Source organism: Pogonomyrmex barbatus, unplaced genomic scaffold (assembly GCF_055798465.1).
Source record: "Pogonomyrmex barbatus isolate J1 unplaced genomic scaffold, ASM5579846v1 scaffold1, whole genome shotgun sequence".
NCBI classification, from domain to species: domain Eukaryota; kingdom Metazoa; phylum Arthropoda; class Insecta; order Hymenoptera; family Formicidae; genus Pogonomyrmex; species Pogonomyrmex barbatus.
The window spans coordinates 16,282,758-16,309,409 of NW_028297098.1; the positions used below are offsets into that span (position 1 = coordinate 16,282,758).

The following is a 26,652-nucleotide window of genomic DNA, read 5'->3' on the forward strand; positions in this document are numbered from 1 at the left end:
GAATTAAATCATATTTGCAGGCCATTTGTGAAATACATATTTGAGAGAGATATTTTCGTACTGACGACATTTTCGTACATCAGAATGAAGAAAGAGACAACTGTGAATACGTGAAAATGTAGATAACGTCTCGCTCCTTCGATCTTTTTTAATTGTTTCCGACAGGAAACAATTGCTTCCCCGCAATTAAAAAAATGACGTAGAAATTATTTAAACGGTGTAACGAAGAATAAATTATACAGTAGTTCGCGGATATATATTCTCACGTGGCACACATCTTGACAGCGCGCGCGAGATGAATAAACCTAGCCGTCGCAGGTTTCATGAAAGATGCACGAGCGCATATTGTATTAGGCTTAGGACACACATGCGCTTAAAATAATGCGCTACGTCGTCGAGAGGATGCGACGTCGGGGTGACGGCGTCTGAGCATGCAAATCCCCACCCGCGCGAGAATCATCCCGTGAAAAATTTGCGATCGGGCTCGCAAAATATCATCGGTCGTCACTCTTCGTACGTACTTTATTCGAATCGTTTTTCGAACTGCAAATACACCATCCGTTGGAGCAAACCTTTCCATTTTTTTTATCGCGATACGGCCATAATGAAGAATCCACGCATCGTTGCGGATTTTCTTCTCTGCATGCAATGACACACATCTGCGAGCGCAAATTCGCTAATTGTAATTAGGTTAATTTTTATCTCGTATATTTACATAAAAATATTATGAATATTCATAATATATTTAATGTGTCTTGAGCTGTGTCGCTAATTAAATATGTCGCTGTGGAAAAGCTTAACACTCAAAGAAAAGAGAATATTAGATTCTCAACGATATGTCGTATGTTTCTCTGCTAGATTCTGCCGCTTTAGAATTTAGAATTGAAGAAAAAGGAAGTTGTTTTCGAAAAATAAAAGGAGAACTCGGTGAATTAATGAGGTCGTCACGCGCACCCGACCATATTATTTTGTCCTGTGATGCGATACACGAGTGTACCGGCGTCGTTAATTCTTGTTTGCGATGGCGCGGCGGGATACAGGTGCCGATGTCGCGTGTATGCGTGAATGCCATGCGTGCGTGCGTGCGTGCGTGCGTGCGTGCGTGCGTGCGTGCGTGTATATGTAAGTTCGTACGAGCGTCGGGAGCTTTAACGTACTCTCTCGCGCCGGCATTAAAGTTGTAACTGAGCTGCAGCGAGAAAAGAGGCCGGGAGGGAAAGAGGGTTGATAGCGCGATGCGGGATGCAGGATGTGGTGAGGACGAGCGAGAGAGGAAGAGAGAAGGAGGAAGGTTGGTTGGTTGGTTGGTTGGTGCAACCAGCCACAACCTGGCTGCTTGGCAGCCAAGGGTAACTGTCGAGCTATGTTTATTGCAACCTAGTTTGTAAAGCCCACTTTAAATGGAAATAACGTACCTCTCTCTCTGCTGCCTTTTTGTCTCTGCCGCATCCCCCAATTCCTCTCTCTTTCTCTTCCTCCCTTTGTTGCGGAAACAGAAGTTTTCACGTTCGAGGCGGCCGTGCTGACGCCCCATATATGCTCCTTGCATCTGCAGTTGCATCTAAGTTCAACCATTTGGGGGGACCCTTGATGGCGGCTGCTCTTCGCGCGAATCTGCTTTCTGTCTTCACAATAATAAACTGAAAGGGCTAATTGGGTGAAAGAGTGACAATATGTATATATTCTGAGACATATTCTTTTTATGAATTTTGTATAAAAGCAAAATGCCTATTTTATTTTAAATTTTATTTTCTCTTTCTCTAAAAAAAATTATAATATCAAGAATTTTATGTATTTAATTATATATATATATATATATATATTCATATTTCATTGGATTTAATGTATATGTATATAATGTTATATAAACAGAATGCGTGCATTTTATTTTCAATTTTTTTCTCCGTCTGCGAGCTATAGCGCTTATTCGGTTAGATTGAAGACTACGGAGAAACTGGTATCTCTTTATGCGCGACGGTTTCCACTATCGCTTGACGCAATTTTACGTATTTTGTGTATTGTAAGTTGCACATCGTTGCGCTGGTATTATGGTGAATTTCGCGGGAAATGTAATATCGCGGTCGGATGCTACGACGAGCTTGTCAGGTAGCGGTAATCCAGCAGCAGCAGCAGCAGCAGCAGCGACGGCGGCAGACGAGCAAGATGTTCCTCGTCTCTTTCTCGCATCAAAGGACGTCTGTGCGTCTGTTTGCGAAAAGTAAATTGGAGAGCGGATATAGCTGATAAAAAATTCCGTGATCCGAAAACGTCGCGTATAATCATGTCACCGTCGCGACTTGAATTTTTTCATTCCCAGTGGTCTTCAATTTCTCTCGATGTTTGCACTGTTATAACGCAGCTTTTACATAATAGAACCTAACACCTAACACTTCTAGGTTCTCTTGAATTTCTAATATGTGTGCATATAGATGTACATGTTTCTAGGCCAGTTTAAATCTCGCGTGTAATTAATACACGTGGCTCTAGTCATCACAACGCTAACACGATTCCGAGATGCAGGACGTCCGCCGACCATGACGGTTATAGCCGTCAGTGCCGGCTATTCATAATGTGTTAATATCGTTCGCGTTCGCGCGCTATACGGTAATTACTTTAACAATGCTATAACACGCCAGCCGTTGCATACCACGTCAGTTGTTATAATAAAAAATTGCGTGCTTTTAATTATTATGCGGTTGCGCTAAACCGTTTCGTTACCGCGACTTTTCCCTCGCGAGGCGAGGGTTCTTTTCTGGAGCATGACCAAGCTTGCGAGCCTATGACGAACTATGCCTATGAGACGAACGGACGTAAAAATATACATGAGCTACAAAAAGACATCGATAACTTTCCACACGAGAAGAGGAAGAATCTTCTTGAGTCATATTGTTATTGTCGCATGCATAGTTGACAAAATATATACAAATATCTCCAGGCACATTATACAATATTTGAAAATTTTGCTGAAATCTTTTATATATATATATATATATATATATATATATATATATAAACGCAAATTTATTTATTTATTATTTTTAATTTTATTATTATTTTAGTGTCATTAATTTATTTATTATATTTTAATCACGTGTCAACGCAGTCTCACAATTTTATTATATCGATAAAACTGAACCAATTGAAAAACATCTTTCTTGAAAATATTTTAAAAAGCAAACTGCAGGAAAATTAAAGAGAGAATTAACATAATTTTGAGAAAATTGCGTGGAACTTTTCCGCGAGAAAGTGAAATAATTAAAGTAAATAAGGTAGCTCCAAAGTTTTGCTTCATAATTAAATCAGTATGATAATTAAAAAAGTTATATTTTCATTAAAGCATTTCTTTCTTTGCGTATTTAATTTCAGTTTCTCTGCGGGAATCTTTATATTCGGTTTTTTGAATCGTATCCAACGTTATGTTGAATAGAGTTGGTAGTCGAATGATTTATTCGTTCACAACAGAACGAATTTTGGCTTGGAAAGTACTATGTCTTCTCTCTTACCATCCTCTGATCCTCCTGGTCGCTATTCATATATGCTCGGCGAGCATACGTAAAAATTAATCTCAAGCTGACTGTCAAGCGGCAGAAAAGTATAATCCGGGTACAAAGGGTTAACATGTCGCGATGCAAGACGTCCAGCAAAAGAAGGAAATAAGCTAACCAGCCATATACGTATTAACTACGTGCGTTGCAGGTGCTCGTGAATTTCGCGGCATTAATAAAGATACAGTGCGACTGCTGTAATACAAACAAATTCTCAAGTCCATATACATGGAGAATTATGAAATATCACGTCATCTGCGTTCCAATTTACTCTCCTCAACCCGAAAGAATTGATAAAAATGTACCGTGTCACAGATCTATCTTTTACCAACTTTTATTCACAAATTATTACGCTACTTCCGAAATTGATTTTTCTCTAATAAATATATTAAACGTTTAATTTGTTGAGATTGAAAGTAAAGTTTTTTTGAGAAATTTGAATTTTTAATAATAATTATTATTTTCAATTTCCCAATAAAATTTATTTAGTTTTTGTAATTTAAAAAAAATTATCTAAAATAATTCGCAAGATAAGTCGTCACGTACATATAGGTATAATCATTATCTAATAATTAATCTATTATTTTTGTTTTTTTCCAGGTAAGTTTGTTTATCTTTCGATAATCGTACGTACTGTCCTATTTATATGGTAAGTAATTTTGACTTGCTACAAAATGCATAGAATTCTACGAAAAATGCAGAAGTTGACGTTTGACAATACTAAATATAACAAAGTTTGTATTAATGCATATATAAAAAAGTCATATACACATATATACAATGTTTCAGATTTATCGAATAATATTTTATTCATCTTGGTTTTCATTAAAGATTTTCTTTATATATTAAATATATTCTTATATATTTATATATTAAAAGTATCGAAATAATAAATCATTGGAAACGAAAAGAGAGCTTTTCGAAAGCTTCAGAGAATGCAAATAGATAGTAAAACCTTTATCTTCTTTTAACTTCAAATGGCTTTTAAGGTATATATAATTTAAGAGTTAGTTTATAAAGATACTTAATATTAAAAATTAATAATTTGCGGTAGAAGATTCCCCTCGATGTCTTTGCCGAGAAAATGGTTGAATTTAAATTGATCGAGGAAGACATAAGGAAAAAGTAGCTTCACTAGACTGTAAACGTTCTACATACAGGAAATTTTTGTCGGTAAAAAGCGCTTGGTCGATCCAGACCTCCACGACTTCGATTAGGGTTTAACGAGCAAACTTTCGCTTTGATATGAAACGCCAGTGAATCGTTATACGATAACCATTCCAAGACAGAAAGGAGACGCCGCGCCGGGAACACCGAGAAGGAGGATGAGAATTCACCCTCTCATTCTCCATAGCTTTTCCTCCTGTGCCTTCCCATTCCCTCCCTCCCTCCCTCCGTTCACCCCCCCTCAGCGCACGCGCAACTCGGGAGCATGGCGCGCGAAGCCAGCTATTCAAAGGGCTTTAAGAAGATTCTCATAATCCAAATCACACAGGTGAGCCGTCTACTCAACCGCGAATTGGATATTCAACCTAATTCCCGCGCGGTGAGGGCCGTAATGTAACTCCACTTAATTCCCAATCGGCTTAGCCTACATGCAACGCGCTCAGCGCCTCCGTTGTATCCCGACGGCCGTTTAGAGCCCCGTGAAACATAATCGATATATCTAAAGAACAGGTACAATTGTGCCTAAGTTTTATTTCAACATCGAAAATCATGGAATATTGAACGTCACGTTGTATCATCTCGTGTCAACCATCGTCGCGGATATACGTATGTCCTCGAAATTTTGTTCGCGCCCCTCCTGTTCGTTTTCTTCTCCGCTCGGAAGCTCGCTCCTTTATTTGAGGAATTCCAGGTGTTCCCCGGGAACGTTGCGCGGGCGCGGAACCCGACGGGATAACCGAGTTTACGATGCAAATTCCGGCAATATTTCACATCCGACAGTCGAACAGATATTTGCAATCCGTCGCTCCATTATTTATTTACCGGGTGGGGATATGAAGGAAAAAGTGCACCGAGGATTCCCGTGCCGCCGGCCTCGTGAATAACGAAGCGCGAATTGGAGGGGGGGGGGAGGAGGCACCACTCAGAGATGATGGAGGATGAGGATTGCGGCGGAGGGGGCCGGATGAATGGAGCGGAAACACGGGGGAGATTATAGCGTTGCGCAACCGTTGTTTCGATGGAAATGGAATTAACGTCTTCTCGTCGGAAAAGACAAAAATAAGTTTTCTCGGATCCCCGTGGGACGAACAGCCAGTAATTAAATTCGCGATATTAAGTTCGCTGGCTGCCGACTGCTTGCGGGATATCTGATTACGGTGAACCGCCATTGCCGCATCTCGTCAGCCGTGGTGCAAGGTAAAACGTCCAAGATGGCACGATGATAAAGCAAGCAAGACGAACAAGATACCGTCCGTCGAACCTCATTTGTCGAGTTCTGCCTCTCCTCATCCTCGGCTACGGGATGAGGCGCTATTTATCGGGATGAATCGCTCGTTGAAAGCGCCCGTGATCCTGGCAATAGATTTCACCTGACAGTTGCAAGTTATCCTTTGATAAAGATCTGGTCTGCGTTGCGAGCGACTCCGAATTACGTATATATATATATATATATATCTCGTGTACTTGATCGTCGGCAATTCGACTTCGGAACCAGTACCCGCATTCGCGAACCAGGACTCGACCAATTTGAAAAACTTTATTTACGATTAAATAAAGTTTTCGCTCGATTTCGTTCGAATAAGATGCGGCGAGAGAAAAATCTGGTGAAAAGAGGCGCGTATGATTGATCTCGACAATTGAATTTGACACGACGTACGTAATCGCGTTAGGACCGCGAGGAAAATTAAGTCCGCAATTTCCGCACGTGGACACACACGCGCGCCGTATATCGTACGGCGGACGTGGGCGATACATCAAAGGCCGCCAATGTGGGACTTCCATTAAGAGCAACGTCGTTACCGCGTAACAACGTCCGCTATCGGAAATGCGGCGCGCTGTTACGCGATTCCCCTCACGTGGAAACTTTGCACGACGATCCGCAAGAGTTTATCGTTTCAGTCCGGCTCGTGGCCGGCAATTAACTTCACGAAAGTTCCCTCCTGTCGATGTGATCGGCAAAAAGACAATCCACCACCGTGCACGTCGGTTAAAGTTGTATTCTCTTCACGTTTAGTTTCCCGTCCTCTTGTAACTCCAAATCCTTTTTAGATCGCGACGGAAGTTCCTCTTCTCTCTGACCGACCGCGCCACGTGATTGTATTTAAAAGAAAAATTTTCACAGGACAGGACACAGACATGTTCGTAGGAACATCCCCGAAATTCGTTCCGGCGGCTTCCTCCGCCGCATGTACTCGTGCCGTATTTTCCGGTGGGTAACAGCTGGAACTCGGCGACGGTCTTCCGGCAAAGTTCGCGGACAGACGGGTTAGCTAGCGCAAAGTTGGCCGTTCCCTTCTTATCGCAACGGCAACGATAAGTTTCAGTTAGGTCAGCAGGGGATAATCCGTGCGGCGCGTGAGGACACACACACACACACACACACACAAAAAATATATATATATATATACATACATATGTATAATATATACATGTATACGTGCATGTATACATGTAAAGCGCCGCGGCGCGGTCGTATAACATAAGATTCGGAATGGCGGGCGACGTTGCATGCGCGACATAAATCATTAAGTTAGTGGTTCCTCGCATATCTGGCCGCTTTACGAGGGCGCGGCGACGGCATTGCTCCTTTTGCAAAAGCTTTCTGCCGGACTTGCAGTTCGTTTCTATTTTTACGTCGTTAGCCCGCAAGCCCGATATCGCGACTTAGTCGCGCCGTTCCATTATGCTTCACGCGAAATTTATTATGCCCGTGCGGCTATCTCGCTGCCGCATGCCGGAAGACCGGAAGGGCTTGACAACGAGATGACCCAGGAAATCGGTGATCAAAAGTTATGAGGCTACAAATTTTTCCATTAATCCAGGAAAGTTTAACTAAATAAGAGGAATTCGGATTATTTTTCGATCAAAATTCGGCGGCATTTTTTATAAGTTCCATACATTTGTAAAGAATCATTTTAATTAATTTCACTTCTGTTCTGTCTAATTAATTTCACTTCTGTTTCTATGAAATCGAATTACATCAGCAAATAATATTTCATATATTCTCTGCTAATTAAATCGCGAAAAGTATGATCGAGTACGACTTTGAGCAGAAAATGCATTAGAAGAAAAATAAATTTTCTTTCTTTATACTAAATGTAATTAATATCATTATCTACAATAAGAAGATTGAATAAAATTAAGAAGACAATTCTATCTTGTTTTTTATTTTTCTAAGCTAAAATAATTTTGCAAAATATTAAGTAACGTTATTTTTCTCGAATTATTTCAAATCCATAATCATTAAAAGATCGATACATATAAATAAAATATACACAATGTAATGCTTGATATGACATAGATATAACCACATTAGGAAATTATTTAATTGATCCTCTCTGACATCGGACAAGATCGATATTTTCGAAATTAACTCACAGAATTTAATGAACGTAATTTATTTCGGAGTAATCACATTTTTTCGAAATTGCACTCTCGATAATTCAACTTCTTCATGAAGACATCCGGTGCATCGATTCTCAAATCCATCAAATCGAATGTTACTGGCAGTCCCGAGATTGAATTAGTAGTCTCAATTAGGAATCTATTTTTATCGTCGAGAGCGAATTGCTATCGACGCTATCCTATCTACCTACGCTACGCCATAGCGAGGCACGGCAACGCGGATTTTACAACGTGTCTTGGTGTCGTACATATCGAGTGGGCGTAACAGCTATGTCGTGTTAATTAGAAGTCGGTACGTTCTCGCACTCCAACACCGGCGAGAGTAATTCCACTTTGGTCGTTTGCCGAGTCGCTATCTTCGCCGCATAAATGCGTATCAGACGGTGTACTGTAGAAATTATTGATAATTTGAAGTTCGCTCCATTCTATTATGTCATTACGATGTCAGAACGATGTCTTTAACATTTCTACAAGAAAATCAAAATTTTACATGACGAAATTATTTCTGATAATTGACCGGTGAGATATTCCATAACTAATTTCGAAAAATACTATAGAAACGAAAAACTGTTTCTTTTTTCTACTTTTTTTTCAAAAGTATATTAGAATAAATAGTACGAAGTGTTTTTTTAGTTTCTGTAAAATGTAAAAATAAAAATAGATTTCAATCCATTAGGATCATATAATTTTATAATTTTCGATTAAGCGTGTAATGTCTAGACACGCGTGCCATTGCATATGCACAACTGTAGAGGTTACAATTAATTCACTCAGAACTGTTTTGTTTATTCCACAAGTAACTCCGAGAATCGGAGTTGCGATAGTGACCGTTGCTACTTGCGGATCGATATGCGGAAAATTTGCATTAACGCGACGTGTGCCGCGACTAGTTAGATACCGGTTACGTAACATTGGTTACATATGCATTTTATGGAGGTTAACAAGTTACACAAGTGAATTGTTCGCCGGTACGACGTCACGTTAAATTATTCTGCAGCGTCCCGCTTGCTATTATTCCTAAGCCAGTTAATCCAGCATCCGTTTCGTCAGGACCATTGCATTCACTGTATTTTTCACTCTCGCCAAAGTGAAGCAAATTCCTGCTTTTACAGCGATTTTAAAAAAAATGCAACGCAATTTTTTCATGAGATTCCTTCGTTACCGAAATGACTCTACTGTCACTATAGTGTGACATAAAACGCATCAAAAATAGAAGAATGTTAATAAATCAGAATGTGCTTTACTTGATTAAAAAAAAAAAAACCATTTTTCGTGTCTGAAAAGCGAAAAGCGAGGAGCAGAATTATCTAGTCATCATGCGAAATACTGCTAAAACACTTGGCTGCATTTTATGCTCGTATAAGCTGAAACCGGTCGTTCTATATAAATCGAATCGGCGAACAATACCCGGTAATTGCAAACGGCGATCCAATTCGCGCCGTTCTACTCACCGGGTCGACTACAAAATTGCATTACGCAAGACTGCTGTACGTCTGTACGCTTAATACAGCTGGATTATTCGTGTCGGTCACCATGCGCGACGCGACACGACGCGACGCGACACGACGCGACGCTCGCGTCGATCACGTCGAAATACGGTTTGCGGGTCCGACCGAACTTTTCGGCAGTTCCTGTTTGGCACGTAAACGCATCAAATGAAAACAAACGAGACGCGATAGCGTCGCGCATCGAAACGATTCCCCGTGCACTTCCGGTCGGTTGCTCGCTCGATTACAGCGAAATGCCAACTGTATATTGTAACGCGCACGTTGGTATCGTAACGGGCAATATACCGCTTGTATACATATACACGTATATACGTGCACACACTACACACACACACACACACACACACGAGAGAGAGAGAGAGAGAGAGAGAGAGAGAGAGAGAGAGAGAGAGAGAGAGAGAGAGAGAGAGAGAGAGAGAGAGAGAGAGAGAGAGAGAGAGAGAGAGAGAGAGAGAGAGAGAGAGAGAGAGAGAGAGAGAGAGAGAGAGAGAGAGAGAGAGGAGAGAGAGAGAGAGAGAGAGAGAGAGAGAGAGAGAGAGAGAGAGAGAGAGAGAGAGAGAGAGAGAGAGAGAGATGTATTACGCGTCGTACAAGGTCGCCGTGCATAGTGTACGGGAGTTAGGTGAATCGCGCGCGCCGGCGACGATGTCGTGTTAATTACTCTACAGCCCGCTTCGAAACCCGTTAATCCGCCCGACCCATTGTCCTCGCCGACGCGCGTTCGCCGGCATTCGAGCACCCTGCTAATCCGCGAAAGTCGCGAACAAGGACGCCCGGGGACCGACAACGAAGGGATGATAGGACGAAGGGGAGGGTGGGTACGACTGCGAAATGCTCGCGGCTCAGTCGACGTTAACCCTTGACTACTCACGACCAGCATGGTTAACCATGTTCAAATTGGAGCGGCTTTCGCAGGGGATGATAGCGCCTAGGAGCGACGGCCCTTAACCTAATATCTTCATACAATTTCGGTGATTATCCTTTGAAAAAGAGAACGCTTTTTACGACTATGAATTATTTGAATGATCGACGATGATTTTCTCCTTGATGAAAATATTAGATATGTATTTATAATGCATTCGTAATATGGTATAAATAATTGATATTTAAAAATTTTTTTAATTAAAAGTAATATGTGTAATACTAAATTTATATTTTAGTATATCTATTTTTATATTTTTAAAAAGATTCGACATCACACATACACACACACACACACACACACACACACACACACACACACACACACACACACACACCACACAAATGGCCCCATTAAAAATTTTAGCAAAACTAAGTTAAAATATTTTATTTAACATATAGAAATTCAAATAACATGCATATAATTTATCCATAACAATTAATTGAATATGTAGAACGTAAGATTCTTCATTCAAGAGTAATTTTCTTAAGTTTTGAAGGAATTAGGCTAGACCGCTATTACGATGAGGCCTCCCTAATTGTTAAAGATTAATGACGTGTATGCGAGAAGGACGGAGCTGAGGGAGGGAGGAAGGGAAATCGTTAAACGTGGTGTTACAAGATAAGCTCGACAGGCACGGATGTACCAAACTCGGCTATAAATTCAACGAACCATTAATTTTCGGTGCCTTCACGCTCGAATATGCCTCGAATCTGGAATGTAAATCTCGACAATTTCTGTCTTCGCGGATCTCTCACGGACTTTTTGCGCGCGCGCTCGTTCCGCACGCGTGTATGTAACTGTCTGTCTGCGAAAAGTGTGGCATATATATATATATTTTCCAGGCACGTATCCGTGGCACGACGACGCGCGGAATGGTAATATGGCATATAATGTTTCGATCTCGCCTGAGGGAAATAACGTGAAATATTTCCGATTACCGGTGTCGCCCTTTACAGCACTTTATCGCGCACTATCGACTTTTAATCCTCCGAAAGCGCCGGAATTGTACGTCGCGAATACAACGTCGAATTATTCGCGTCGTCCGTGTTGAATTTGTAATTAGAAGTGGAATTTCGAAGTCGTCAAAATTATCGAAGCTGGCATCGAAACTGTCGACAGGCAAGTGAAATTTCGTTTCATCAAAGTAATATACGCGTACATTTATAACTGTAATTCGCTTCATTGCCTAATTATGTTTAATATGGACGCCGCTTCCGAACTACCATTTCATAATTTTTAACCAAGGCATCCCAAGTATCATAAAGGAACTTTACGAGGATCTCTCTCATCGATGATAAATTTAATCGTTCTTCCGATATATAATTGCGGCGCATCGCGATCAAAAGTTTCGAGAGATTTTGATCGGCTCTTAGAGGTAGGAAAAGTCCGGAAGGCGGAGGCGAAATTCTCAGGAAAAGAAAATCTTTTTTTCCGACGATGGCTCGCGAGGAATTATTTACTACCTTCATTTATCGGCTAATGACAGTCGTCGTCTTCTCGACGGGAACTTTCTCCGCTCGCGCGATACAGCCTTCACGACGACAAAAGAAGCGATACTTTTCCCGATATACCGACCGATAAATCATTCCATGTCCGTCTAAAGCCCGGAGAACGTTGACATTAAACGATTACCTGTCCCAAGGATGTACCACGATTGGCGAAGTCCTGGCGTAGGCCGTACCTTTATCAGTTTCACCTGTCATCTCCATCGTCATTCAACGGCTAATCATTGTCATTCGTGTCGTAATATCGTCTTAGAAAGATGCAATTATTTCCCTATCATCCCTTTGTCTTATTTATATGACATCAAACCTCTGGAGATCTGTTGCTTGTTAAACATAGAAACGTCCCGGCTAGCTTGACACTGACTAAACGGCATGATGGAAGAGTCTGTCGAGCGAAGTTGTCCGACTATAAAGGATATTCATACGTCACCCGTCGTGTTCTTCTTCCTAGAAGGTCTCTCTTGATTTGACGTTCCCTTTGAAAACATCGAGCGCGAGACTGGTGGAGGTTCTGGCACAACGAAAGATATATCCGCTGCACCTGCAGCATAACGATTCCGCAGAGTTCGCAGATTTAATAAAACGTCGACAAAAGTTTCATGCCAGTACCGGTACGAGTATTGATACACCAAGTATGTCTCGTCCCCGTCGTAACGTTGTACGCCATGTGTCTCGTAAATTTTAGGCGAGTATCTTTGATCGTATCGCGCGCCCTCCCGTTTAACTCGTCCATTCGATATTGGTTTAATAATAAAGGCGATAAAAATTTATGGCGTTACTTCTGAGAGAGTAATTTTCTAAATAAATGTACAATAAAACGCAAGTCCTCGTTAAAGAATGTCGAGAAAAAAATAGAGGACTTCGTGTTGTGTGAGTGAAAGCTCGAATGCGTTAAATTGGAATAACAAATGCGAAATGAGAGATATATATACGTAGAAAAATTGAGGTGCACGATTGCATAAAATATATTCGTCGTTTTCTCGAGAATAAAGAAAATTTTAAAGTAAATTGAGATAAAAATACGGATTTATGTCATACATTCACTTTAACAGGATTTTCAAAACTAGCACTCTACCTCTGGTGAAAATAAATGATTCATATATGCGCGCGAATCACAATTTTCCGCTCTATTCATTGTTTGTATTTCGAAGATAATAACTTCGTAGAACTTCATTTCAACGTCGCTTCTTTCCGTGTCTGCGAAGACCGACAACCGAATTATCACTTTTCGTCTGCGGACAAGCGCCGACAACTGAATTATTTCTATCCGTTCGCGTCTCGGCCGAAAGCCGACGACGACTAAATCGACGTCAGAGACGCGACGAAGGAAGCCGAGACGTTAAAAGACGATTTGAGTTACGAAAAAGAGAGAAAAAAAACTTGACTTTCGCATTTCAACGAGAAAGTGTTATAAATATATACCAGGTGGAAGTTCGCGGGCGCGGACTTATCGCTGCGGTCTCCGGGTATTACATTCAAATTACAATCATGGCGTGCAAGTGGCACCGGTTTAACGTACCGAAAAATTGAAATGGATTATTCGTGCTAACTGTTCGCCGACGCGTTTGGAGATTCAAGCGACCGAATCGCTTGGAATAATACTTGGCCGATTTGTTTCCGTGTCGAGAACTCGCGCGAGCATTATCAAAAATCGTGGCGTTCCGAGGCGCTCCTTTACAATGGAACCTTTTAAAACGTTTTCAAACAGGTTTACAGGGGAAAATTTATGTTTTTTCGAAAAGATTGACACTTCGACTTTCCGCTGGAGATGGCGGACGATCCGACACGCCGACGCGCGGCGAAATATGGTCCCCATTTCCGGATTCCGTACGTTTCGGCGCGGCTGTAGCCGGGCAGTATTAAATATGCGAGTACACAGGACGGAGGGACGGTGCGCGTCACAAAGGCGAATCATATTTCACGACTTAATTCGGGAACTTATCTCGCGACGGCGAGAGATTAGTTTTAATGGAATCGAATAAATTCTCGCTTTTCTCTCGCGCGCCTCGCGCCCGGCGCCGGCGTTCCGCGCGCGCGTGAAACCGCGCGGAGGAACCGCGTCATTTCGCTCGGTGTCGTCCTAATGTCGTGCGCCAGTTTCTAAAATATCGCGGTCATTAAAAGATGCGCGGCACTCGCAGCAGCAGTTCTTATTCCGAAGAAGACATCACGACATTTTCACCGTCGTCGGGACACAGCGTGGCCGGACAGCGATTATAATTCGCGCGAATAACGATCGGTCTTGCGCGAGAGATTTTACATACGAGCTAAATTATGAAAAACATGAAGTTTTGTTATTGGTATTTAAATATTAATATTATTGTTTATGAAATATTATCGTCAATAATTGATAATTGATTTGTTTGAGCATTAATATAAATACGATCAGTTATGATGACGAGTTCGAATGACGAAGGCAATCTCAATGGCTTTCAATTTCGAACAAATAAAAATCAGATCATAGAAACGTGCCGATGAGATGCCATTACTGACAATTGATATTGCCGTGACGTTGACACGGCGCATAATGTAAATCGACTTTAATACTTCGATATGAACTGTCAACATCATAAAATTCACGATAACCAAAAATAAATTTCTCTTTGAGAATTTAAAATAATAAAATATAAGAAAAATATTTCTTTAAACTGTACATTAATTCTCTGATGGCAGTCTCTTTTAATTATCTAATTTTTTACGTTTCTGTTCTTTCTAAAATATCGTATACTAATTAAATCTTATGTTGGCCCTTGTAAGTGAACATAAGATATATTTGTTGTGGCGATAATAAAATTCAGTTATTTGAAAATTTTATTTTCAGTTTTACAGGCTGTTATCGCTCGCATCCGCGACATCGATAAATTCGATGTCCTCTCGCATAGTCTGCTGAAATTGATCTCGTCATGCTCGAAAACGATCTCACGGAAGTTTCGCGAGGTGTTCTACGCCGGGGCGCATATATCGCGCGAAATATTTCCTACGGATGTCTGCTACGTCTTGATTAATGCTCGTGCCTTAACCCTTTATTACAAGCCTGTCAGCTGAGACCTAGGTAGGAGAGTAAGACGAAGAAGGAGGGAAGGGAAGGGAGAAAGAGAGAGAGAGAGAGAGAGAGAGAGAGAGAGAGAGAGAGAGAGAGAGAGAGAGAGAGCAAAAGGGGCAACGGGATCAAAACTACTCTCGACCGTCGGAAGCAACGATGACGAATGCTTTTCCTGACGCGGACTCTCGCACGAGAGAAAGAGAGGGAGGGGGGGAGAGAGAGAGAGAAAGAGAGGAGGAGGTGGAGAACAAAGGTTTCGCGATTCTTTCTCGTTTCGCTTTCGAGGTCCGCCCCGTGTCTATACGTGACGACAGAACTTCGACATTCTCGGAATGACCCTTGGGAAATTAACGAGCCGCAGATTCAATGCCAATTTACGCCGGAAAGATGTCTTCGCGCGCGATGAGAGAATCCTTCTGCGACTCGAATCATTTCTGAATGAAAATTGAAGATCTATTCTGAGGAGTTTTCTTGAAAAATTAAACGATTTTGTGAGATCGTTTTTTGTCTCTTGACAGAGACAAAGAAAATAATTGTTTTTATCTAATTTGGATGACGTTCCGTTAGTATCGATATATAAGAAATTCTACTTAACGTTTCCATATACCTAGATAGATTGTATCATTCATGCGAGAAGCAGGATAAAATAATTAAAAGACTAATGCTTTAGGGAGAGAAATGCAAGCAGAAGATTAGAAATTTCTTCCCAACTTTCTTCCTGAAATATATATATATATATATATATTATATACGCGTAAGAAAGGATTAAAAGTTGCGGAGGGATATGCGAGAGCGGGATTTTCAGCAGGAGTTTAATAGCGTTTTGTCCCCGCATGTATATTAAACGTATATTCACGCGAACGGAGATACCACGAATCTCCCTCTTTCTCTCGCATGTTAATCACTTGCGCGAACAGAAAGTGAGAAGATCAAGGGCATAAGAAGCGAGAAATTTACAAAAGACCCGCGAGAGGGAAGAAAAGGAAGAAGAACTCGAGTTCGGTCGTCGTTACCGGTGTGACTCGTCGTTTTCAACGAGTAAAAATTCTGGAACAGAAACAGAAAGAAAAAACAGTAATTAGCGCACGTCACTTACGTGAACAGTGCGTTCGCGCGTGAGAGCGATACCTTTATTTTCCCGCTTCAGCCGAGGAGCGTAGGAACTTCGTGTCAGAAGGTAGAATTAACATTGGAAAATGTTATGAGGTATTACCTTGATAATAAGGCCGGGTACCCGGCCCAGTCGTAAATCGATTCCACGATAGCGTGCGATAACCCGCGCGCGCCCGCAATTTTAGCCTCCTATACCCCAAGAATTTATCCTCCTCTGGGATAATACCGGAGCGCATCGTTTTAATGAAGAGCTACGAGCACTGCCGCCCCGAACTCTATTTTTTCTAACCGAGAAACCGATGCTAATAGTCGTGGCTACGGTCGTCGAGCAAATTGCGGACTCCCGCGAAATAATTAACGGTCGACTTGGAAAGTCCGATGAAATTTTCGGGACGACGGTCTTCTCCAAAGACAAATAATGTCATTCATTTAAGCTCGGAGAAAAACAGTTGCAATAATAAACGGCATTAGTCCGAGATATCTCTCGCCCTATGAAAAAAAATTAAAAAAAAAAAAAAAAAATTGTGACTAGGAAAATTCGTAATAAACCGGCAACATTTTCTCTCTTTTTCGCAAACCGAAGGTATTGCCGAAACTTAATCTCACGATATCTCTCGATTCTCTCTTTCTTTTCTCTCCCCGTACCGTCGCGTCGAAAAGGCGAATCGCTTCCTCGGACTTTTATGAAGACATGTCTTGCGGGTTTCCTATACCCGGTTTTCCTTCCTCGCGTCGGCATTTTTCACGCGAGTCGGCCGCCTCGCGCCGAAGGTCGGACGCGACGTACGTCACGGGAAATTTTCACCCATGCAATTCCTGCAGCTCGTAAATTCCCCGTTCCTGCGCCGTCCGCTTCACTTTGCTCCGCGAAGAAGACACGGTTAAGGAAGATGTACGTGTGAGTGCACAAAAGTATTAAGTCGTAACGAACCTGGCACTTGCCTCTCCATCGAGAGAGACCGTCGGAAACCGCCGACCATCTATTCAGCTGTGCTTTTCGCGTTAAACGTGATTAGATGAAATTTCATAGAAACAATAATTACAATGTTATCGTTTTAAGCACGAAAATGAATGAAAATAAGACGTGCACGTGGAGAGCGAAAATAGAAATACAAAAATTTGATAAATATTTTGAGAAAAAAATTGCATCGCTAGTTTAATTGTAATAAATGTTAATTTTAATTTTTCTTCGCTTTAATTATATTTTCGATAAATATGGTGTTCATCGTTAATTTAATTTTTGTCCTAAGTGCCTCAAATATATACTCAAATTATATCAGGCAAGGTAAAAATAACTGTTTCGTTCATCTTTTACTAAGAACATATTTGTTTCATTTTTAAACCTACTATCTTGTTGCATCGAGTTACAAAACTCACAATCAGATACCCGATACGAATGAAATGTGACGTATATAATGCGAGGCGAATTTCACCGGCGAGGATCTGTGCGACGATACAATGCGAGAGCAAACTGTACCATTTCCACGTCATTGAATCTCGCGATTGTCTCTTGCTCGTCGCAGCGATATATTTCAAGACAGCCGAAATTGTTCTTGTCGAGACGACCGCCGTTATGTCGTGGTATGCGAACAGCAGCAGTTCGGAGCTGAGATTTTCGCGAAACGTGGATTTCCGAAACTCTTCTGCCAACATTTGTCTCATAAACGACATATTCTGCCTTGTAAAACTTTCTTACCTTCGTTCTGATCTCCCCGAACGCGATATGGCGACATCGAGAGACGAAAGGTATTCCCGGCTAAATAAATATTTCGGAAATATTGTCAAAATTGTCGAGAACAAACGCGACGCTAAAAGTTAGTCAGCGCCGGCTTCGATTGTACAAGCGTCTCAATTTAACACGCGCGAGCGAGCCACGGCGATTAATCTGCCGTCAGATCTTGTGAAATGCGATATTTATATAGAATACGCCTGTATTTCCGACGTATGGCGTTGCCGGAAAGCGAGATTACCTTGTAAAGCCCGGCTGATATGTCGATATCCTGCGAAACGTATGTTCTGTCGACTCGCCTAGCCCATAATATTCGAACGAGAATCTATATCGCAGGTAAATAAATATGCAGGCTTTATTTGCAATGTCGAAGCGAGAAAAAAAAAGCTCTCGTAAAAATTGGTTCGCTCGATTCTCATCATCTCCTTTAACTAATTGATAATTAAAGACTCTTTAGCCGCACGGTGCTCCTCGTACAATTCGATTTCTCGCGCAACGATCCAGCAAGCAGACTGAACTCGTTTCGCAAATCGGTTTGAATCGGTAATAAATCTTTATCCAGACACGACGTTTCCATGTTGTTCGATCGTGCAGCTTCGGTTCCGCTTACAAGTACATAGCAGATGTTTGCCGGCGCCGAGACAGCCAATATACGGCGCTTTCGTGTGCTCTTCGTACACTTGTACTAGGTAGTTACGTTCATAAACGAAATACTTCGCCTTCTGTGTAGGCGAGCTCCGTGTTTAATCTCCAAATACGCACGCGCGCGTCGTTTAATCCCCGAAAGCCTGGCGACGGAGAGACTTCAATTTCTGTAATATCGCGGAGGACTTGGTGGGCGCAAAACCCACACAAAATGGAAGAATAAGGTATAGAGCAGATGAGTATGGTGAGAAAGAAGAGAGAGGAGAGAGGAGAGAGAGAGAGAGAGAGAGAGAGAGAGAGAGAGAGAGAGAGAGAGAGAGATGTTGATTCATTGGTTCCGTTGGTTTCAGACGGCGACCGACAACAACGTTCTCCCGAGGTACGAGAATCCTATGCGATTCGAGAATACGAGTTTATTCAAAAATTCATGAATATCCCTGCGCGACGCATTCGACGAGTCGGGTGCGCCATAGATCCTAGTAAACTCGCCTCGTGTATTCGTTTCTCCAAAGACTGGTAATCGATTTTCTCGGGCATTCGATTCGGACTACTACGAAACAGCAGCATTGACGATAACCAAGGAGAAGGGGAGAGAAAGAGGAAGAGCAAAGAGAACGGAAAGGACAGAAGAAGGAACTGAGACGAAGGGCGAGAAAGGATAATCGAAGACGGGTAAAAGGGGGCGCAGCCTTCCATTTGTCATTCCGCTGATGGCATGTCTGGAGAAAATCGCGAAATAGGTCCGAGCCGATCGTGCTCGAATTCCCCGTGGGACTCTTGTCGAAAAGCTCAGCGCTTTCGAGTCGTCGGCCCTCCCCCTCCCGCTTTTTTTATCCCTCGTTGCAAAAGTTGGCCTGCCATTTTTTTTTTACCCTGATGCGTCCGTCTCTCGAGAGTATTCACCCTCGATAGTCTAAACGATACTTTTTTCCATTTCCTTCCTTCCGTCCTTGCGACAGGATAGCTTTCGTCCATCGAAGGATAATCTTTAAAACTAAACTCTAAGGTCGAGACGGTAATAGGATGAGAAAGAAGCAAACGTCAGAAACAAACGCGATACGATAATATAAGTACTGAAAAATAAAATATTGGATTCATTATACGCGTACAAATTCCATCATCATGGCCGAGATAAAACAATTACATTATGATGGACGACAAGAAATCCATTTTGATCTCCCCTGTACTACGCCAACTATTCCGATGTAATGTAACCGAATGGGAAAGCAGAAATCCGTAGCAAACGATTGTGTTCTTTAAAGAGTTGATTGCATTTCTCGTGATGCCCAATGGCAGCTTCCGACATCTCTCGTACGTGTCTTCCGCAGTCTTTCGCTTCGGTTTCCCGACTTCTTCCGCTCCTAATCCCCTTCGCACTATGTGAGATCAAACATTATATAATTCCACTGTTTCTCCAGAAAAATGTAGTTCTCTTTGAAAAAGTTAGATCCCGATCGATGAACGAGAGACCATGCGCCAAAAATTTAGTATCGTCAAATTTTCACTTTTTTAAATAATAAAATCTGAATGAAAGAAAATTCGATTGATTTTGCCATTTTTGGAAAAAATATAAAAACCATTCATTTGTTTCATTTTAGATTATCTCGTTTAAATTCGATATCCTAATCGCCGGTGATTTCAGTCTGTCTGCAATCCTAACGGCAAAGTTAGGTTAATATTATTAACATCAATAAATTAACTTTCGCAAGCTCGATTAGCCGTAAGCCATTAATGTAGCTGTAACTTGGATTAAGCTCGCGCGCAAGACGTATCACGCGCCGTTATCAAGCGATGATTAAATTTTCATTCGCGTGCGTCTTCGTCGAGGATCGATACGGTAGCGATCGAGAGGGTTTCTTCTCCGTCAATGGAAGGACTGAGAAATTCGAATTCTATCCGCTGCCGTTCACCCTCCATAAACTCTGCTCGGTAGATTTCCTTCTCCATCCCTCCCCACCTCCCCCCCCCCCGGCGCCTGATGCACCAGTTAAATTTTACGGTAACGCACATGGTGGGAGGGAGAGAGGACGAGGTCCACGACGTCGCGCCGGGAGTGGGCCCACCTTAGTCAAATCGATGAGGAAAATAAAATGAGCAAATGTTCCAAGTGCATTCCCTTTATTGCCTCTTCTATCGACACTTTCGTAAATCCTTAACCCACCCCCGTCGGCATACTAAAGTCGCTGTCGCCGTCTTTACGGGCTCACGGACGGACTTTACCCAAGTGCCAGAAGAGTAATGCCCTCGCGCTCAACTCGAGAAATACGTTGAATAGAGAGGAAGATGGAGAAAGGGGTCGAACGGAACGGTCGTAAGTCTGTGACTTGAGATTGATGCTACAGTTAATACTATTATTTATCGTATAACTCGCTAAAACTGCGAGCTCGTATCGTAATAACAGCCCGCGTCTCTTCCAACTTTTCGTGCTGTTGCTATGGAGCTTCCCCGCGCGAGCTCGTCCACGGCATGGCGTAACGCCGATAATTAAATCTGAAAATTGACGAGTGTCAATTGTGAAAAGTGAAAAGTTACATGACCGTGTCCGCCAGGTAAACTTCGTTGCTGCGTTCCCGTTAGAAAATGACAGCCGCCGCAGAGTTTCGATCCGATCTCTCTGAGAAGAAAAAAAGGGAAAAAACGAGCGGCCCGTGCTTTTCATGCTTGGAAACAACCGCGCGGCTGTCGTATAATGAAAAAGACCCAAGGAAACTAGGCCAGATTTTCCAGTGTGCGTTGCTCAAAACGTGGCGAAAACGAGGCGAATTCGTTGTACCGCCGCGAGCATTTTTACGACATTTGTCGTTCTCGTGTTCATACAATACTACTCGCGACGCCATAATTATTTACAAAACTGAGAAACTGATTCATCCGACAATGAATTCATATTATCGAATATTCGAGTGATAAAATTATTATAAATTATAAATTATTATAAATTACAAAAAGGCTCCTCGAAAAAAAAAAAAATAAGTCGATAATGTACTCGTTAGGTATACCGTTCGTTCGTTCAATAAAGACTGATTACGTCGGCAAACATTTTTAATATGAAAAGTTCGCCCGCTGGGAATGTAAATTGAAATTAAAAGGCACGGGGGTGATCTTCGCCATGAGGCGAATGATTCAAGGCGGCTTCGTGCCGAGTTTATATTTCGGTATCCATGACATTAAGTATAAGTTAGTAAACGCGCGCAAACTTTATTCCAACGAGGTTTGTTACATTTTCGAAGGCGCTCGCTTAATCAGAACGGAATTACGTAAAGAGGATGAAACTCTTAGTGTAAGAACTGCGACAGCTGCGCGAATAACTTCCGTCAGCCTGTTGCACACCCTCGCACCCTCGCCGAGACAGCAGAAAAAAGGATCGATACCCCTCTGTCGACAAGATGATAGAAATTTCAGAGTAGGCGCTAACTCTATATTTCTTATTACGGTTGCAAACTGCTTCTTAAATAATCTATCATGTTGATAATAAACTTGCCGTCCTGCCAGAATGGTTATTTATAAAACTTAATAGTTCGTCACTAGACACATCATGTAACAATATCGAACCTGATATCTAATATTGAATATTCTATATATATTTTTTATATTGAATATTCTATATAAAATCAAGAGTGACACTAACAGTTATTAAAATATTAAATACAAATATTAATATGTACTTATCATATGTAACTCTTTTATCTATGTAATTGTTATATATACATATACGCATAAAACTACTGCTTATATATTAATATAAAATATATATAATTATATATATATTTATATTATATATAATTATATATAATATTATTCTCATTATATTTTCTATATTCTTTTATATTTTATTATATTATATTTATATACTAATCACCAGCTCTCGATTATATCTTCTTGTTAATTCTAAAGAATTTTGTATTGATCGCTATACAGAGCGTTTCTGTCGGGTTTCTCTCACAATTTTTTTCTCTCTTCCTCCCCGTAATTACCTCATATATAAACTGCGTGCTCTATAAAACATGTATCCGTCGGCCGCATCCCAATTTTTTATTCAAAGCACTTTGCGACTTCGCCGTTTTTGAAAACTTCCCGGCACATACCACGTTCCACGTTCGCGACAGCGGAAGTTACGGAGAGCCTTCCGTTTGGGCTCTCACTTAAAACTTATAAATGCAATCCGGTCATGATGTTTGCCCGTCGATGACTTTTCCACTTGCGTTCCTCTCCGGTGCCTGAAGATTATTGACCCGACCGCGGCGGGATGTATTCCAAGTCTTCCCAACTTTCCTCTGGAAATTCTATTTCCTCCAAAAATGATTTCACTCCTCCCTTCGTCCCTCTTCCCTCTTCTTCGAATTGCGGAGAGCGATGGCGAACGGGGAAAACGCTTTAAACCACCCAGAGATTTCTTCCGGTGAAAAATCTCTGGATTTTTAATTCAACCTACGACCCAGAGAGTTGCATCGGTAAAGCTATGCACGTGACTCTTCCGGTTGGCGAGAGCTACTTTTTCAAAACGTCCCTTCGATTCCTTTTCTATTTATATCTTAACAAAATTACTTTCTTTTATGAAAAAGAAAGAATAATTTTAGGATCATTCTTCGAAGAAATTGATTATAAGTCTCTCAATGTTTAATATACGCGATTAATTTGAAATTAAATATTTTAATACAATCGTATTTTACGTAATGCATTTCTGAGAGACTCTTACTCTAAAAATCTACATAAAAAATCCAAAATTAATTTTTTTCAAGAAGAATAATTCGTATTATCTTAATTTCTGCGAGATGCGTTTTTAATATTATTATTTGTATCGCGGTTTTTTTAAATATGTATAAAACGCGAGTAATAGTACTAATCGATCTCTTTCCAAGTTTTGTCCGAAACTAATTGCAACAGTGTCTCGCAGCGACCGCAGTATGTTTGTTTATTAGCAGTTCGCGAAATTCATCGGGCTTTTGGGTCACGTTTGCACACAGAAACTAGGCACAAAGTTCGGTAACGGGCACGTGCGAAGGAATCGATGTCGCTGCATTCGTATGCATGCGCTGTTAGCGAACTGCATCCTGGGTTATAGCGGGGCGATGTATGTTTACACGCTGTTATAAAGCACGACTGGCAAGATGCCTGACGGAGCACACTTGTTCGAATTCGCGAGAATTGCATCGAAGGGTAGTTTGAAATCGGAGGTTTGCTCAGCTGCATTCGCTCAGTTGCTTTGTCTTGTTATATAATTTTATAATATTCTCCTTTCGAATCCAGGAAACCCGGCGCTTCCTTACACAAAAATTCTTTCTTAAACAATAATTTCAACAAAATCATGACAAAATCATTGTACAAAATAATTTATAAGTATTGGTATAAGACTGTAACTTTCTTTCGTTTCATTTCGTCCCGTCGTGGACGTGGACGGGGACTTCATATGAGAAAAACGAATATCTTCAATTTTCTTATAGTTGGATAACATTCGCTTCGCGACGTGTGCAGCGGTAAAATAAAAATCAGCTTAGCGCGGAGGTAACGATTTTCGTGTAACCGCTGCCGTTCGCATTTATCAGCCGGCCATTTCATTTCGGTAAACGCGCACGTCGCTTTCGTAATCCTTTAAAATAATATCATCCGCGGTACATCCGCGTTACATCTGGATTTTCTGGAATTGATTTACAACGCCGAATGTGTGCACGCACGTCGACGAGGATTCGTCGCGGTTGGTACATCTGTTTGCGTCGAGTCGTTTAAATAAGTAAGAGTGATATAAACACGTACACATGTGGAAAAGACTTCCGACAATGGTGTATTCGATGTGGAAAAATCGAAACGCCTATATATTATTCGCCAAGATATATAAAATATTTAGGAGAAATATATCCCTTGAATCATTAAGGAAAGCAAATTGAAAGCGAAAATTTTACGCGAAGATTTTTTTGCGTTGTGAAAAAATTTAGGAGTTACGTATGCATTTAAATGCTGTCACATTGTATTTTTTTAATAAAATCACTTCACACGCGTACATACTCGACTGAATGGAATTAATTTCATAACAAGCAATTTGATCGTCGCGCGAATTATGCGTGACGAATATTTCCACCGCGATTTTTATCATGCAGTCCGACGTATTATTCATCGTCGCATATACGTGTAATCCGTCGAAATATATTTCAGTCCCGGATGCTCTCCATCCGGTTCGCTTCTTCAATTTATGAGTGAGACAGAGGGGAGAGGCAGACGAGCGAGTGAGTGAGTGAGTGAGAGAGAGAGAGAGAGAGAGGGGTGCAATGAACAAAAAAAAATGGAAAATTCATTGGAACGATTATTCGAAGCGGCGGTTTCGCTCACTCGTCGACAACTCGTATGCTTTTCGGCTTACGTAAAATTGAATTCACCGGGAAATTTTACACCGACCGTGCTATTGCATTTCCGTCAGTGCTTTTCAGTTCCTAACCGCACGAGGAAAAGAGAGCATGTGTATTATGCGTATGTGGGCGTGCGTGAGGGAGTGTATGAGAGAGAGAGAGAGAGAGAGAGAGAGAGAGAGAGAGAGAGAGAGAGAGAGAGAGAGGCAGGGATGGAAAGAGGTTTATTCGACTTTATGTACAGCGCGAATAACTTTCGTAGTTCTTTTTTTCTGCTACCCTCTTTTGATCGACTTCCATCTTATAAAGATGATATTCTGAAGGTTCTGTCGGTTTATGATGATCTGATAGCGATTGAGAAACCCTCTCACATGATGATACGAGCTTCGAGCTCCACGTTTTCCGATCTCATCCGCGAACCTGTCGCATTTCCAAGCGGACAACGCGACGAGAATTTGACAGTCACATCGAGCATATTGCACGTTTCCCGGTCGCATACATTATTAGAATATCGATTAGATTATCTGACGTGTATAACACATTCGTGGATATCGAGATATCGAGACAGCGTGAAAATTCTGAGTGGAAGCACTAATAAAAATATTCTAAAACGAAATGAATCTAAAAACTATTAATCTAAGTATATCTGTGTATTTTAGTACAACCTCGTTTCTTCATATATTGATATTAATGATATATAAATATGTAATAACTAATCCTTAAATATACGATAATTATTTTATTAATACGTATATTAACATATATATTAATAATATTTATATTAATTTATATCTATACATAATATAGATTTATAATATTCAATATTATATTATATTATGTAAATCTTAAGGATTTATCATATAGAAAGTTAATAAGCGGCGGTAATATAAATATTGAATTAAAAACCCTGCTAATGTAAAAAAATTATAAATAGATTCTCGAAAGCCATTAAATAAATATAGTAATTAATTACATACAAGTAATTATAGCATATGCGACTTTCGAAAATCATTTGCAACATATGTCAATTGTCATATGTTGTTGTCATATCTCGTTAATATATTTAGTTACATACACGATCATCTCGACGATTTTATGTGATCAGTAGTAAAAGATGCACTTGTAGTAAATGTGGTTCCGAGATTCAAAAATAATTCGAGACTGCACGACAATTAGTTGATTAATATTTGCGACAGAAATATATTCGCATATTAATTTACTAGCGGCGCTGGTGGCACATTAGTGACATAAATTTTCGACTGAACATCGACCGAAATATTGGCTTTAACACAGTAATAAAGAATACACCATTGATAATGCATATATATTCTATTAATGGTCACGTTATATCAATATAACGGTTAGTAATTAGTTCGTTACGGGAAAGTATTCATTATTATGCTGCGGTTTTTCGCTTTAAATACCAATTGTGTATGACTTTGGGGAATGTTTAATGGCAAAATTGTCCAAAAACACGCCAACCTATATTTCGACGTTCCAAAATATACATTTTTATATATACATAATACATTTTTGATAAACTCGATTGCTTCTGATTGATGATTGAATTTGATGTAATAAACTACGTGGAGCTAATCTCGGTTAAAGCGAATTATCCTACTCTGTTTATATCGGTCATCGGCGCCGATAAATACTACCAATTTGCATCACAGTGCAAATTAACGGTTCGATTAACAGTTCGCCGAGTGCGAATCGATTTTCCAAACGGTGC

At 40.8% G+C, this 26,652-nt stretch overlaps 1 protein-coding gene and 1 long non-coding RNA gene across 6 annotated transcripts in view; one reads left to right on the forward strand and one right to left on the reverse strand.

The window, feature by feature from the left end:
- The window catches only part of LOC148938177 (uncharacterized), a 138,015-nt gene that overhangs the window by 42,115 nt on the left and 69,248 nt on the right, over positions 1–26,652 (reverse strand). Inside the window, exon 3 of the long non-coding RNA XR_016141163.1 lies at positions 1,416–1,649. This is a non-coding gene — a long non-coding RNA (uncharacterized LOC148938177). The remainder of the gene's footprint in view (positions 1–1,415; positions 1,650–26,652) is intronic.
- Positions 1–26,652, forward strand: part of Tsp26A (Tetraspanin 26A) — a 104,243-nt gene that overhangs the window by 39,177 nt on the left and 38,414 nt on the right. The gene's annotated exons all lie outside the window — the stretch shown is intronic.